We start from the raw sequence: 17,185 nt of genomic DNA on the forward strand, positions 1-17,185 counted from the left end.
ATGATAAAAACATCAAGGAGAAGCAGTTCCAAGAGGGAGATTGGGCACTTCTCTATGATTCAAGTTATAAATACTTCAAGGGAAAGTTGAGGACAAGATGGTTGGGACACTACACTGTGGAAAAATGTAATGACAATGGTTCAGTGGTTATCAGAACCATTGACAAAGAAGCCGTCCCCATGCTTGTCAATGGACGTAGGTTGAAAATTTACAAGAAGCTCCTCTCCAAGCGAGAGTTCATTGAAGATCTGAGTAAAGCAGTGATGGTAGTGGGGCATGTCTCAGCCTCCACACACTGAAGAAATAAAAAAAAATAAAAATAATAAGGACTCAAGTGAAAACCTCCATGAGGTGTTTGAGTCCCATCATTGGGTTGAAAACCTCTGCTGAGGCGGCCCAGTGATGCAAAAAAGAGAAAAAAAAAAAAGAGAATAAGATCCCTGGGTGAAAACCTCCCTTGGAGGCACCCAGAGAAGGAAAACAAGGTGAAAGCCTCCTTGAGGTGCCCTAGCTGTCTTTCAAAAAAAAAAAATAGAGAAAAGGAAAATTTGAATGATAATGTGCATTACAGGTTACAGGAGGACCACAAGGATGATCCTGATTTAAACAGGAATGCAACAAATTACAAAGATAACCATATACACAAATATGCAGCGGAAATAATACTTCATTTCATTAATGGAAAATACTGAAATATGCTTACAACCAGAAATGGAAATAAACCAGCTAGGGCGATGGTAGCTTATCTCTAAGAAGAGATGTGGTGGCTACATGCCTCTGAACTGTGTTACAATGAGGCTCGAAGGCCTATTTATTGTTGAGAAAGAATGGAAAACCCTTAACATTCCAAAACCTAACCCTAGAAGATGAAACGCCAAACTGTGGGCCCTGTTTGGGTAAATTGGTACACCAACTTCCTAGGGTCGTAACTTTGGCATACGATCTCCATTTGACGCGTACAATAGCTCGTTAGAAAGATCTATCCGAGCACTGCCACTTTCGGAGGCAACATCAATCCATGAACCCATGTTGCCCCAGATTTCCCAAAAAACGTCATTTAGGGCCTCAAAACGGCTCTGGAAGTTCAGGACCCGAAAAACTGCTAAAAATAGTAAGTTGTGCTACAATTAAGGAAACTGAAAATGCTGAGAGAAACAATGGTGGGGGTCTAGGTGGACTTGGCAGGTGGCCACTAATATCCACTTGGATTATTCCTCCCCCCTTAGGAAGCAATGGTCCCCATTGCGTTGAGTTCCTCCATGAGATGAGGAAACTTTTGCTGAACTTGTTCCCTGGTGAGCCACTTGCCCTGCTGAAGGAGTTGGCCTGCTTTGACAACTCGATACAGTTGGATATTATGTTGGTGAGTGTTCTTGATCTGTGTGTCCATGATCCGATCAGTTGCAGCTTGTTCCATGTAATCTGGATTTAATTCTGTGGGTGTGAGTTGTTCTGCAATGTTGGATGTGTCTAGCAATGGTGGAAAGTATGGCCGAAGGTGGTCCACATTGAACACTGGGTGCAGGCCAAGGAATGGGGGAATGCTGAGCTCAAATTCATTGTCTCCCATAGCCTTAGTAATGGTGTAAGGACCATATCGGAGTGGTCTTAGTTTCCGATAGGCTCCAGTAAGGCGTTCCTTTTGCAAATGCAACTAGACTTTGTCGCCCACCTGAAACTTGTGTGGCACCCGATGTTGATCATGTCGTTGCTTGTACTTGGCATTTGATTTCTCCAGAATGTCATGGACCTACTGGCGAATATGTTGGATGTGCTCAATGAAGTTGGTGGCCTTATCTGTTTCGGACTAGACATGAGTTGAATTTATGTGAGTAGCTGCAAGTGGCATGGCCACATCAATGGGGCATAGTGGCTGGAATCCCAAACCCACCTGAAAAGGGCTATGGTCAGTGGAGCTGTGAAGAGCTCGGTTGTAACTGTGCTGAACATAGGGGAGGCTCTCATCCCATGTGCGTGGATGCTTTGAGTTATACATGCGCAGAATGTGCACAATCATCCTATTGACAACCTCTGTCTGGCCATCAGTTTGAGGATGGAAGGCTGTGGACTTTGTGAGTTTGGTGTCCAGCATTGACCAGAGACTGGACCAAAATGTGCTGAGAAACCAACTATCCCGATCTGAGATGATAGACTGTGGGATCCCTAAGTGCACCCACACTCGTTCAAAGAAGAGTTTAGCAGTGGCTTCTGCTGTGATATTCTTCTTGCAGGCCGCCATAATGGCCATCTTCGAGAACCTGTCGACGACCACAAAAACACAGTCATTTCCATGCATAGTGGAAGGAAGGCCTGACATGTAATCCATGGAGATGGATTCCCAAGGTCGACTAGGGGTAGGCAACAGGGTATAGAGGTCGTGCTTCTCGATGATTGGTTTGGCAATGGAACAGGCAGTACATGATCTGATGTACTTCCCAACATCCTGTCGAAGATTCGGCCAATAGAAATAATTTTGCAGTACTGCCAATATTTTCTCGACCCCGAAATGCCCAGCAGCCCGACTGTAGTGTGCTTCCCAAATCATCTTGGGACGCTCGCTTGAAGGAACACAAAGGTGACCCAGGTGGCATAACAGGGCATCCTGGAGGTGAAAATTTGGAACATGCCAACACTCCAAGAGTGTCTAGTATGTGTGGCCGAATTCTGGGTCGCTTTTGTAGAGAAGTGGCCAATCAGAAGTCTCGTGCCCATAAGAGTTGATCATGGTGGTTAACACCATGATCGGTGGTCAACTGAGGCAATCTGCAACATTATTGGTGCTACCCTTCTTATACTTGATATTCAAGTGGAACTGTTGCAGGTATGTAGACCACTTCTAATGGCGATCATTCTGCAATTTCCCTTGGGTCTGTATGAACTGCAGGGGTCGGTGGTCTGTGTGGATGATCGTTTCCTTCCCCAAAATGTAATGCTTCCATTGTCAGTAGGCCTGTACAATGGAATACATCTCTTTATCATATGTGGGGTACTTCCGGAATGTGTCTGAAAGTGTTTCACTGTGGTATGCCACTCGATGTCCATGTTGAGTAAGGATTGTCCCAATAGCATAGTCAGAGGCATCTGTCTCGACCTCAAATGGTTGTTGTAAATCTGGTAACGCGAGCACTGGTGTCGTGCAGAGGCGATCCTTCAACTCCATGAATGCCTTCTGTTGAGATCCAGACCATAAGAATTTTGCTTTCGCCCCTCCCTTGGTGACTTGACTCAAGGGCCAAGTAATATGAGAAAACCCCAACACGAACCTGGGGTAGAAGTTGGCAAGACCTAGAAAGCTATGGAGCTCTGTTAGAGTGGTTGGAGATGGCCAATCTCGAATGACTTGGATCTTGATTGGATCGACATGCACCCCCTGTTCATCAATGATGTATCCCAGATACTGAACCTGGGTCATGCCAAAAGTGCATTTCTCCAAGTTGGCACATAGCTTGTGTTGCCGAAGTGTTTGGAGAACCTGTCGAATGTGGTGGAGGTGCTCCTCCCAACTCTGGCTGAAGATCAGAATGTCATCCAAGTATAATACTCCAAAGGAGTTGGTGAATGGCCGCAAGATGTCATCCATTAGTCTCATGAAGGTTGCAGGAGCATTCGTCAATTCGAAAGGCATAACCAACCATTCGAAAAGGCCCTCCTTGGATTTGAAGGCAGTCTTCCACACATCAGAGGGTTCGATTGGTACCTGGTGATATCCTGACTTCAGATCGATCTTGCTGAAATATTTCGCCCCCTTTAGTTGATCCAGGAGGTTATCAATCCGCGGTATCAGGTACCTATTACGGACAGTGATCTTGTTCAGTGCCCGATAGTCAATACAGAGTCTCCACGTCCCATCCTTCTTCTTTACCAACACGATCAGGCTCCCACAAGGCGATGAACTCAGACGGGTGTGACCTTTCTGTAGGAGCTCCTGAATCTGCCTCTTGATTTCATTTTTTTCCAGAACGGAGCGCCGATAAATTGGTCCATTGGGTAGCGGCGCACCTGGGGTCAGATCGATGGAGTGCTTGACCTGACAGCGTAGAGGAACCCCTGCATGGGAGGTGAAGATGTCCTCGTACTCCTCCACAACATTGTCCATCTGTAGTTGTCATGCAGAGGGACCCGTATGGAGGCCATGGCCACCATCTTCTTCTTTCCTTGAGGGCGTATCATCAGGAAAACAAATTTCCTGGTTTTGGAAATGATCTTACTGCATAATTTTGCAGTAATCAAAGAGATGGCGGTAGGTGGTGCTACCTCTGGTATCATGTACAACTTATTTCCCAATGTAATAATAACAGCATGGGGCCTTGATTCATACACAGCATGTCGCTTCCACAAGTATGGTTGTCCTAATAATACATCACAAACTTCAAGGGGAGCAATGTCACACAATACCTCATCCGTGAAGGGCTTGATGTTGTATGGAAGGTGACACTGTTGGCTCACGCGAAGATCTCGTCCTTGGTGAAGCCACCGAATGGTGTATGGTTGTGGATGTGCTGTGGTCGGTAAGCCCAACTGCTTCACGACCTCTGCCGAAATGAGGTTCGTTTGACTCCCGCTATCAACAATGAACTGTATCGGGGAGCCCTTTACCCACATCTGGGAGTGGAAGAGACGCTCCTCCTCCTCTAGATCTTCGGGTTCATTTTTCTAGATCTTGGCGGTAGCAACAGTGGCGTTGGGATCCGCATCAATGATCTGCTTCCCTTTGTCATTCCCCTTATTGGGTTCTGACTCAGAGTTGGAACATGCATCTGATTCTAAAACCTTTAACGCAGCTACCAGTGACTGCTTGGCCCGACACTCACTTGTGTTATGGGTGGAGCTCTTATGGAACTCACACCATTTTCCCGTGTCCTTTTTCGGCTTCGCGGCGCTATTCTTTGCATGCAGCTTTGGCGGGTTGCCTTGGGCTGTCCCGCCTTCGCTTTGTCCTTTGTTCTGTGGTTTAGGGGCACCTTTCCCCTGCTTTGGATTCATAGATCCAAAGTCTCGCTTCTTTTGTTTAAACTTTTGTTCGACCTTGACGGCATATCGGTATGCTGCGCTGAGCGAGGAGATGTTCAGAAATTGTATTTCTTCCTGGATGTACTTGTGCAGGCATCCACGGTATTTGAGTATCAAATGTTTCTCTGAATCCTTGATACCCAACTTTGTGCAAAGGGTATCGAAAAGATTGGTGAACTCCGGCACATCTTGGTCCCTTCCCTGTCGCAGTGTGGTCCACTTTATGTATTCATCCTCATAGCTTCCGACAGGGTAGTACTGCTCCTTGATGGCATCCCGGAATGAATTCTAGGTGGGTGCAGCTGAAATTAGTGAGCCAATACTTTCATCCTTCTGCTCGCAGTAGGTTTCCCACCAGTCCTTGACGTGGGGGGCTGCTTTGAGAAGAGCGAAAACAATCTTTTCCCGACTCAAAAATTCATGAACAGAAAAATAACCCTCTAGCCGCTTTAACCATTTATCTACGGCATCTGCGTCTATCTGACCCTCGAATATGAGGATTTCAAAATTAACTTGTACCTTAAAGGGCGTGGCATTTCCAGAGTAGCTGTTGGAAGCCGATGCGTTGCTTCTGGGTAGCCGCTGAAGGATCTGGGCAAAGCTGTCCATCATCGCGTTTTGTTGTCGCTCGAGGGCTTCTTCGAGCAAGATTTTTATGGGATCTCCTGCCCCTCGTCTTTCTTCTCATCCGCCATGGGAGGCCGTCGGGATTTTCGAGGCTGGTCTTGCAAAGGTTCGACCAGTTCAAGCCCTAACTCCTTATATCCTGACCTTGTTGGGGACATGCAAAGAAAAACAGAGAAAAAGCAGACCGCTCTGATACCACTGATCCGGATTTAAACAGGAACGCAACAAATTACAGAGATAACCATATACACAAAGATGCAGTGGAAATAATACTTCATTTCATTAATGGAAAATATTGAAATATGCTTACAACCAGAAATGGAAATAAACCAGCTAGGGCGATGGTAGCTTATCTCTGAGAAGAGATGTGGTGGCTACATGCCTCTGAACTGTGTTACAATGAGGCTCGAAGGCCTATTTATTGTTGAGAAAGAATGGAAAACCCTTAACATTCCAAAATCTAACCCTAGAAGATGAAATGCCAAACTGTGGGCCCTGTTTGGGTAAATTGGTACACCAACTTCCCAGGGTCGTAACTTTGGCATACGATCTCTGTTTGACGCGTACAATAGCTCGTTAGAAATATCTATCCGAGCACTGCCACTTTGGGAGGCAACATCGCTTCATGGACCCGTGTTGCCCCAGATTTCCCAAAAAACGTCGTTTAGGGCCTCAAAATGGCTCCGGAAGTTCAGGACCTAAAAAACTGCTAAAAATAGTAAGTTGTGCTACAATTAAGGAAACTAAAAATGCTGAGAGAAACAATGGTGGGGGTCCAGGTGGACTTGGCAGGTGGCCACCAATATCCACCTGGATCAAAGGAGCAAGAGGAGATGTCACAAAGCCTATTTTATCTCCTCCTCACTCTTCTCCACCACTTTTGATCTTTCTTCCACCCCACTGTGTTTTTTTCGAGAATCTTTGTGTTCTATAGGACGACCTGTGTTTTCTACAGGAGGCTCCTGTAGAAATCACAAAGAGCCAGAAATGGTTCCAAAAAGCTATTTGAGAGGCTGGAAAGCTTCTTGAAGAGTATGTAAACCCTCCTATATTTGTCCACTCTCCTTTCCACCCATTCCACATCTGCATCACATCATCATCATCATTTTTTCCCTTCTAGTCATAGAAAAACACAGGAACCAGTTTTGGAAAAGGAAACAAAAAATAAATGGAGTAGCACCTCAATTCTCACTTGCAGATTACCAATTACCTCTCCATCTCCCTCAGCATCTCTGGCATCATTCTTACTACTCCTAGCACAAAAATCAGCTAAAATTTTAGAGGGAGAAGTAGCTGCAGGAGCTCCTGTAGGAATTCCTGTAGCAGCTGATCCCATTAAAATCAAGCCACAGTAGTAAAAGAAGTGCAACCATGGGATTGAAGGAGACATATGAAGCTAGATCCAGCCAGAGGATACCTGCAAAAAACACCCAGCCACCCATCATAAAGTAGAAAGCATGTAGCAAAGGAAATACAAGCATGCAGCAGCAAAAGGAGCCAAAATGCCTCGCAACACAAACAATCAACTCACACGTAAGTGACTAAAATTGCTCCTCTATTGCACTAGTGTAATTGAAAATATGCATAAGTGAATGAGATGGTTAGGGTTGAATGATAAAATGTGCCTAGTTAATTGGCCACCCTCATCTAGTTGATTGCGCTCATCCGGAGTTGCCACCACACGTGCATGTAGTCAAACTCACAAAAAAATCCCGAGGACAGGTAGTGGAGGGTTTGAAAACTCCAATGCAATGATGGGAGGTGATTTCAGGTAGAAAGCATGATGATAGAGCAAGTGGGGACTGACGGTCCAAATATGGCAATGTACATTTTTTTCCAGCTCACCCCATCACCAGAAATATCTAAAAGAAGAAATACTCCTCCTCGAAACTCCTTCACCACCTTTTCTTGCATTTCATCCTCATCCACTTAGCTACATCAAGCTCTCTATCACCCCCATAGCCTCAAAACCATCATTCTCTATCGCTTTCATCCATCCTTCTGCTATCGGCATTCTACAGGAGCACTTACAGGTTCTATAGGAGCACCTACAGGAAGTTCTACAGGAGGGGCAGTACATTGTTTTTAAGGAGAAAACATGGGGTTTTTGCTTGATTTCTGGCTTGAGGAGGTAGGTTCTATGCATACCCACCTTGATTTTCAAATTTTGCAAGGAATGATAAAGTTTTAAAGAGGAATTGAGTCCATAGAGGAAGGGGAATTCCATAAAAAATCTATGCCTGTTTTCTAAAAAAACACAGTTTTCTCCTATTTTCTTGTTTTCTACAAAATTCCTGTCTCCATCATTTGGTGTTCAAAAGGGGTATAAGAAAAATGATAGAGGGATTCACGAGGAAGGAGCCCACAAATTCAACCGGGCTTCATGAACATCCACAGTTAGTAGCCATATTTACCAGAGAAAATTAGATGCCATTTTTTGAGAAATTCAAAGGATTTGATGAAGAATTTGTTTAGGAATTTTCCCTCTCTTTAGTCCCTCACTCAAGGACCCATTCCACTGTTACTTTTAGAGGTCTTTCCATGGAAATTTACCCAGAATTTATCAGTAGGGTTACCACCCTCCCTCTTAGATTACCCTGGAGCAAAGAAGAAAAACCAATGGGACAAGATGCTAAGAAAAACTTCTTCCAAAACACTGAACATCCTGTAGAAGACAAAAATGGCATCAGAAGGACAAGCATACCTTACCCTTGTGATGAGGTCAGTTACCAGATCATCAATATATTTCCTGTGAAGGAAGGTATAGCATAGTTTATGGCTACCATTTTAGACTTCTGCATGAGCTGAGATATGGCATGGACACTCCAACACCCTAGAAACTGAGCATCCCCTATTTTCTCCTATAGTTCCTCATAGACTCCATCATTAAGTTGAAGGCATGAGGTCCAGATCAACTAGCTCACCATGGGTTAATTAAATTGTTAGTGGAAGAAGCCTTCCATACCTTCACAATCCTCATAGCATGGGAGATTTTCCGAAACATGACAGAAAGAGATGATATAAAGGCCCTCACATATGATACCAGTCCTTCGAATAGTGGGAAGGAGGAGAAATAAGGGGGAGAAGGGGAAGAAATTGAGGAACAAGAAGGGGAGAAGGAAGAAACCAAAACAGAAGAGGAAGAAACCAAAACAGAAGAAACTAAAATAGAACAGGAGGAAACAAAACAAACAGAGATAGAGAAAAAGACAAAAGAGAAAGGGGTAGAAGAGACCAAGGTGTCTTCTAAGACCCTAGAAAGAGAGGCAACAGCTGCTCTCACTACCCTTAGCACCCCAATGAAACCAAAACAAAAGAGGAAGAGGCAGACCTCAATGTATTTCAGGGCTAGGAAGAGCACGAGGATCAAACAAGGGAAACCCCAACCTTCGTCTAAAGTTCCCATTGTTATTGAAGATTCACCCTCTACCTAAGGGAAGGAATCCCCTTCCAAGGCACATATCACTTATGAAAGGGGGACTCCTAGATCTCCCACCTGGAAGGAAAAAGTAGAACTATAGGACTCAAAAATAGTCCTACAGGAGGCACAGACTGTTCTACAGGAGACCTTGCCAAGACTACAGGAGACCAAAAAACTTGAAAAAAGATGAGAAGGATAGTCATAGGGGAAGGAGGAAGCATCAGAGGCTCAGGAACCTGACCCCCAGCCTAGTTTGGGCTCTTACTACAATCTTCTTGAGGGAGGAAGAATCATTCCATAGAAATTTGAATCTCGCTTTTCTTTGAGTTGGAGAAAGAAAGAATTAGAAGCCACAGGCGGATTCAAATCGCCAAATCGAAGGGAGTTGAGGATATTGGCCTCATAGAGAATCAACTCAGAGAAATCGGTAAATAATTGAGTGCTATCAGACATAGGGAAGCAACCACAAGAGCTCACATTCAAACATAAAATGAATTGCTAAAAAGATAGTTGCAAGAAAAAGAGACACAATTGGCACGTATGGCTAGTTGTTCCATGGAGGCACTACAATGCAGAACACCAAAAAAATCATATGGATTATACCTCAAGGACCAATGGCTACAGTTTCAGATAAATACTTTGGCACAGAGAGGCACAATGCCTTTCCAAGATTACAGACAATTTATGGGCCCATGTGACCAAAGTTCATCAGAAGACAAGGCAAGAATAGCAAAATTCTATTTGCATAACATGGCCCTCACAGACATGAATGTGTGGGACCCGAATGCTAGGCTAGGGGACCTGCAACTGATGGCTATGGCATCATGGATGAATCACGAGGAGTTAAGGGCAGTAGAAATAAGAAAGTTGATGATAAAGGAGCATGAGCCCTTAATGATCAGAGCTGAGACATCCGATCCCATGGCTCTTTCTAGTAAACACCAGCTTCTTGCAAATAATCCACAAATTGCCCCTAAGTATATCAATGATCAGGCTCAAGCCATTGTGCATTTTGAGGCTATGGAAAGATTACATGGGGATGACTGTATTCATGCTTATATGAGGAGATGGAACACCCTACCACATAGTTTGCAAATTAGGGAGTATCACTCCCCAACAAGGATGAAAGAACCATTAAGGAGAGTGCCACTATACAATCGCTCTATGCAAAACTTGAAGGTAAATTGGATTGGCCTCAAATTGAGTCCCCCACTGCTACTAAGCCTGCTAGAAGGCAGAAAAGAAGAACAAGAACAACAACAATGGGAAGAGGTGGACAGAAAGGCATGATTCCATGACATAGAAGAGGAGCTCACATCAGAAGCATGAGATGTTAGGGAGGCCATCAGGGCCATCAAATATGAGGAGATGGACTAAGTTGCTCAGAGGATGAGCAACACCTTCAGTAGGGGGGTGATGATGAGCCCCATAAATGGGTAATTATATGGGCTCATTTTGCCTCCTAACATATTTTAATAAACAATTCTCTTAGCTTATTGCATGTTTTTGATTATATTTATGCTTATGGAGTGAGTTCGGTTGGTCATTATGCCATGGAGTCTAATATGTGTTTAATGCAGATTTTTGTTCAATTTTCAAGATAAAGTCAAAGATTTAATGGAAAATTGGTAGCAACAATTCGAAGTAGACAAGGGAGAGGATTTATAGGAGGTTATCCCCCTCATTTATGACTCCCCACTTCGAGTTCTCCATCATGCAACTCGGATCACAAACAACCAAATCAATGCACTAGGAGGCAGCTGAGCAAGTGAAGGATAACATATGTTTATATTGAGTTTTGGGAGCCAATCCGGATTTTACGGAAGCTGTTGGGAGCTTTAGTTGTATAAGTAGAGAGGCCTAGGGCCTCATTACGAAGTTATTCAAATTTTCGAATTTTTGTTGCAGCATTGCTCTGCTCAACTTTGAGCTTATTTTTGTTGACAGTTTCCTGTAATCCTATGATTATTCTAATAATAAAGATGAGATGCTTTTTGATCTAGCACTGAGTTACCTCAGAGGGTTGAAGCTCTTAGGTTAGGGCACAATCCAATCAACCAAGCTCCTCTTGTTTGTATTTATATATTCTTGTTAGATGAATTCCTTTCCTAGTTAAGAATAGGTTGCTTTGGTAATTTATATGGTTTTTTCCATTTGATTTCTCTTTAGCAGGTTGAACAATAGAAAGGAGATACAAAATGGCCATCAACAGAGCGTTGGCCTCCTTTCCTCCCTTTGGGACCATGAACTGAGGCCAAGACCCTCTTCCTGCCACAAAAAAACACAGATTTGCCTTCTCCATAGGATTTCTAGTGTTGCAGTTTGTTACAAGGTTAATGCCTTGCTTTAAATCTTTGTCACCATGATCATTTCTATCTTGCAATAAGTTTCCTTCCATGCTTTCTCTCATTATAGCATTTGTTAGCATTTATTTCCATAGTTCATAAACTAGATTAGCTTGACGCAAAATTATGTTTTTTTGATGTACTTAGTTTCCTTGCTTGCTTGATCTCCTTGTTTGATTTTTAGGTCCTTTTGCAAAAAATCTCTTCTCACAGCAAGTCAACCTCCCAGCCATCATATTCTCTCCCTGATCTATGCCCTACAGGTCACCCAACATTCAACTCAAATCTGCCTTAATTTTCTGTGTTTTTCCCTTAGGATTTTTTCCTCTCTCCTGACCATCTTTTCTGCTCCTAGCAATCCTTGGTGATCCCTAGGCACCTTAACACATCATCCTAGCCTTCAGCTACCCTTTCCACCCACTCTCCTACCTTCAAAACCTCCAAAACTTCTCTCGACATCCTCTTATAGACCTCCTGTAGAGCCCCTGCAGCCTCCTGTAGATTTTCCTGTAGGCTTATTTTTGAAGTCTGATTTCAATAAAAGCCTCCAGAAGGCTACCTAAGACCCTCTAGAAACCATTCACACCATCCTACATCTTCTCAAGTCCCAAAACCGCCCTCCATCACCACCTAATTACTGCCACATCCATAATCAAATTAATTACATGCATGAAAATTTCACATAAAAATACATAAAAATCCAAAAAGATGTTTTTTGCTCATTTACTTCTAGAAATAGCTTGAATAGATGTTTTTTACTTTCTAAGTAGGTAATGGAATTCATTTCATGGTTTTTCATCCCTCTTTCTGCAAAAGTAGGATTAGTTGGTTAAGTAGGGTTTTTTAGCCTTACTTTACATTTCAGCCTTCTTTTCCTTTATACAAGTAGAGTAGCCTCCGTAGAGTAAGATTTCCTTTCTTTCATCACATATAGAGCTTCTTCTGGAATCCATAGAAGTTGGCTTGAGCTCCTAGTGATCTTGTGCCAGCTAACCAAGTGACAGCTTGTAGTAAGAACTGGTACTTGTGCATACAACACTGACGCTTCCAAGTTTGTTATGAACTACTAGGTTGATAAAAGTAAAGTAGGAAGCCCAGGAGTTGTAGCATTATTGCTACAATACTGGTGCTCACCATGCATGATAAAGTGATGGGATGTGAAGGAAAGGTTCATAGCTCAGTTTACTAAGAAATTAGATAAATTAAGCGAATGGAATTAAATCATACTATTAAATTCCCTAATGAAATTTCTAATTCTCACATCAATTAACCTAATTTGATAGAATTTGATCATTATTATATAACCCCCAAAAAAGTGAAGTAACAATTCATGCAACTTAGCATTTGTGAACATCACATTTACCCAAAAGGGGCTCCCAGAATGAACTGTGTGAATCAAAATGTTGTGACGAAGATAGATTTGTGCTTAATATATTATAATTGCATTGAATTATAAAAGTCATATTGAGTTAACTTGTATTTAAGGGGAATATGCACTACGATGAGTGGGAAGGTCTTATAGTTTAAGGCCACAATTGCTAAGTTCACAATTTAAGAACTCATTTCTTATTAATGCTTATGATCATTGAAAAATGTAGAACTAGAATTTCTGTTCATGTGTATTCTTTTAAAATTAATGGATTTACAACCTGACCTAAGCATTTTTCCAGTCATTGTTTTTACATTTTGAAGTTTCAATTTGACAAGCATATAATCCTTCCTTTATTTGTCTTTATTTTTCTTTTTCTTGAAAAAATGTAGGGCCTTAAAATACCTCAAGTCAAAGATTTAAAAATCGTGAAATGGTTTGGCTATTTGTAGAATATTCTCCTCTAGAGGGCACTTCATATATTCTTTGATTTAACTGCACAGACACATACTGAGAAGAGACACAAAGTTTCTCTTTTCTCATGTAAATCCTCCTACACCTCATACATACCCGCCCTCAAATGTGGGTTACGTTTGCAGCCCCTAAAACACATTACTTGCCTCTGCATGTTTTACAAAATGATGAATCTCTCACTACACATCAATTCCAGTGAAAGGTACTTCCATCCCTTCAAATTTTACAAAATGATGAATGTACCACTGCAGTTAATGGATTTCCATCTACCATCAAAGTTGAGGGGAATGCATGAAATAACAAAGAAATGATCACTCATATGATCAAGGGATCTTGATGAGAGCTCAAGTTTAAAGAAGGAATTTCATTCACACTCTGCTGGAGGAGTGGGGAATCTAATTGAATCATTATAGTCATCGTAAGTAATATATTTCTCATGTACCCATTTTAGTTTCAGCCTCTGCTTTGCATCAAGAGAAGTGTAAGAAGGTTGATCCCACCACAAAGAGCAGTTCGTTTTCGAGGAATACTAACAAACATCAATGCTGAAATTTTTGTATGTGGAAATGAAAGGCATGTGGCTCTAATTGGTCTTGACAATTCCACTTTGAGTAGCCCAATTGTCTGAGTTCCATATTGAGGAGTATGTGCCCATGGGTTGAGTTTGAGGATATGGGACTCCTCTTTTATCATTGTTGGAAAATATCTTTATAGGCACATCATCCACAAAGAAACTACTCCAATCAATCAAACAACTAGCTCACCAGACACTGCAGTACAAAGACTAACTAGGCATGGAAATTATCATATATATATATATTCACACAACTTGCTGGTGATTCCAGAGAAAGGAATAGGAATGAAAGTCTGCAGTTGGGTCGAACCATAAGAAAAGGTGTTGTTCTCTGTTGCCAACCCCTTTTGAATAAACGTTAGTCTGCACAGCGTACGGCTCCCTAGAAGTGTTCCCCAAAAATTCAAAGTCGAATTCGTCATGTTGATCGCCTTGGGAAGACATCTGCAATCACCAAGTATAAATTGAATCATTGATTAAACTTAATCAAGAAATGCAATATAATCTGATCTAATGTATGGAAAATGACAATTACATAGAATGCAGTAACAGTGCCAGTAGAGTCCCCGGGAATGAGCTTAATATGCACATTTGCTTTTCCGAAGATGTATGTGCTCTTCGAAGAAAATCGTGCACCTTCAAAGACAACAATATTAATGAGAATTCAAATTAACAACCTGCCTACTTTGTATACAACCAACACGACTCACCATGAATGCGGCCGACTACAATATGATAGTTGTGCAAAAATAAAACATAAAATGTCTAGCGAGGATCGTTGGGGTGAGTGCAACTGATAAAAGCAGCGGACGAGAATAATCCAATCGTCTAAGATTTGATCGAATGGCACAGAGTGATGATAAGTGTACACGAGGGGAGTTGTTCCCAGAGTGAAATGCCTTATGACGTAATTAATTTGGAGGTGGTTTGTAAGAGATTAACAACTAAGTCTTTATACTTTTACATTTACTTGTTCCTTTAAATTATTTAAGATAAGTTAGTTATTTAAAATTTGTTTTACTACATGCTTAAGGCAAAAAAGTGATTTCAACCTAAGAGCATACATAATTATAGTTTAATTTAAGAGGAATATATTTAGGATTGTCTATTTTAAATATTATTTATTTCAAGCATATACAATTACTCTTTAAACTAAGAGGAACATAATTAGGGTTTCCTATTTTAAATATTAAATTTTATCTATATGCTTAATTATTTTTAATATGAACTTAATTTTTCAAAGAGCATATTTAGTTAGTAAAACCTTGCTCACAACTTTTAAGTGAAATTTGTTCTTGGTGTGTTCATAATTGGTCAACATGCTTTAAAAATAATGATAATGCCAATTTAATGACAATGTCATTTTATTATAACAACTCTCATAGATCCATGGATCTACAAAGTTCCATGAGAGATCAAATCTCTCTCAAGATGCAAAAAAAAATTTAGTGAAAATTTTGAGAAAACATTTATGCCATTAGAAATTTGATTCCTTTGGACACTTGGTAGATCCAAAGTTATAAGGATATATGTTAATTCTTGATATTATTATATTTATATAAATTTCACATCTCTCTATAATTTAAATAATTACATATATATGGATCATTTTCCTTTCACATATTTTATATTTTTTTAATTTAAATTTTCAAGGTAATATGAATATCATTGATGACATATAGATAAATAAATAGATAGGTTTTTTTTTTTTTTTTTCTAGGTTAAGACTAAACTAAGTACCCACAGGGAATTGAACCAGTGACCTATCGCAAGGAGTGCCTTAACAGCGCACCCATTCACCGTCAATCCAAAGCCCCGTGGGCAATAAATAGATAGGTTAGGTAAACTTGAATTATTATATGTTTTGTGTAGAATTTTCTTCAGGAATTATCGCATCTATTATTTTTAGAATCGACATTTCGAGCCATCCACCGTGGCTCATCATTTTATAGATCTATCCTGATGATGAGCCACAGTGGATGGCTCGAAAAGTTGATTCTAAAAATAATGAATGCGATAATTCTGAAAGAAAATTTTACACAATACAAATCGCAGAAGCCTCAAAACAACAATATTATATATTTATTAATTAAATTTAAATATGCTTTTTTGAATCATTATTTTAATGTATAGTTTAACTACAAGACAAAATGAGATTTTCCAAATATTTTATTGTGGTCAATTTTGTCCAAAATTCCTTAGATGTTTTTAAAACTTGTAGGTATAAATTTTTAATCTGAAATGGTCGAGGTTTCTAGGGTCATGAATCCATTTATACATTCAAAGTGAATTTTAAATAATAATAAATCATAATCTTACTAAAATTATTGCCAAATTCCTACCAAAAGTCTCTTTTGTCTATTATTTAGACTACTAAAAAATGATAGTTCAGATTATCCATAGTATTATATACATCCTGTTGATTTTTCGAGTCCAAAAAGGGATCCATATTCATGAAAAAAATAAATGTCTTAATAATATCATAATAATAATAATAATAATAAATTTATTTATTTATTTATGAATAATTAATTATTATCTATTGTAATAAATAAATAATTATTATGATGAATAAATAATTATTGATAATATTTAATTAATTAATGTTGTTCATTAATAAAATAAATAAATAACTAACTAATAAATCAATTAAAATATTAAAGCTTATATATATATATACATATATATATATATACATATACATATACATATACATATACATATACATATACATATACATATACATATACATATACATATACATATACATATACATATACATATACATATACATATACATATATATATATATATATATATATATATATATATATATATATATATGAATGATACTAATGATGGAGCTAAATTTTTTATTTTATTTAAGAAATTGAAGATAAGGAAAGGAAATAAAGTTATACCCAAGATACTATACCTCGGAAGCATACCTTGAAGAGTTGATACGTCTGATAAGAGGAAGCCAATTTCCACTAATCTCACTCCTGCCATCCCTGTTGAGATTGTGTGGATATTTCATAGTCTCAAGTACATCTCTGATTTTCCTCTTTCGATAGTGTTCTTCCCTAGCGATAATTTTGGCACTTTCTAGATAAACATGATGATTGGTCGTCGAGGAGTGTTTTGCAAGGGCTGAAGTGCATGATATCTCATTCTTAATATCAGCTCTAGTCTCTTTCAATATTTTTTCTAATGATCACCATGTCTCTTTAATATAACTTCTTCCACAAGAACAATCAATTTTATAAAATCCCTTAAGTTGTTGTTGATCGATCCTATCCTTGACAAACCTCATTCTTTGCATAATCATTCCACATGTTGTAAACTGAGTGAATATGTCATTCTTC

The 17,185-nt window shown here is 39.9% G+C and overlaps 1 pseudogene; it reads right to left on the reverse strand.

Annotated features, from left to right (window-relative positions):
• Positions 1–13,610: 13,610 nt before the first annotated feature.
• On the reverse strand, positions 13,611–16,829 carry LOC149193558 (xyloglucan endotransglucosylase protein 6-like; annotated as a pseudogene).
• Between the last annotated feature and the right edge of the window lie 356 nt (positions 16,830–17,185).

This window comes from Pinus tabuliformis, chromosome 2_2, assembly GCF_031772625.1.
Source record: "Pinus tabuliformis cultivar Carrire ecotype Pingquan chromosome 2_2, CPIR1, whole genome shotgun sequence".
Classification (NCBI taxonomy): domain Eukaryota; kingdom Viridiplantae; phylum Streptophyta; class Pinopsida; order Pinales; family Pinaceae; genus Pinus; species Pinus tabuliformis.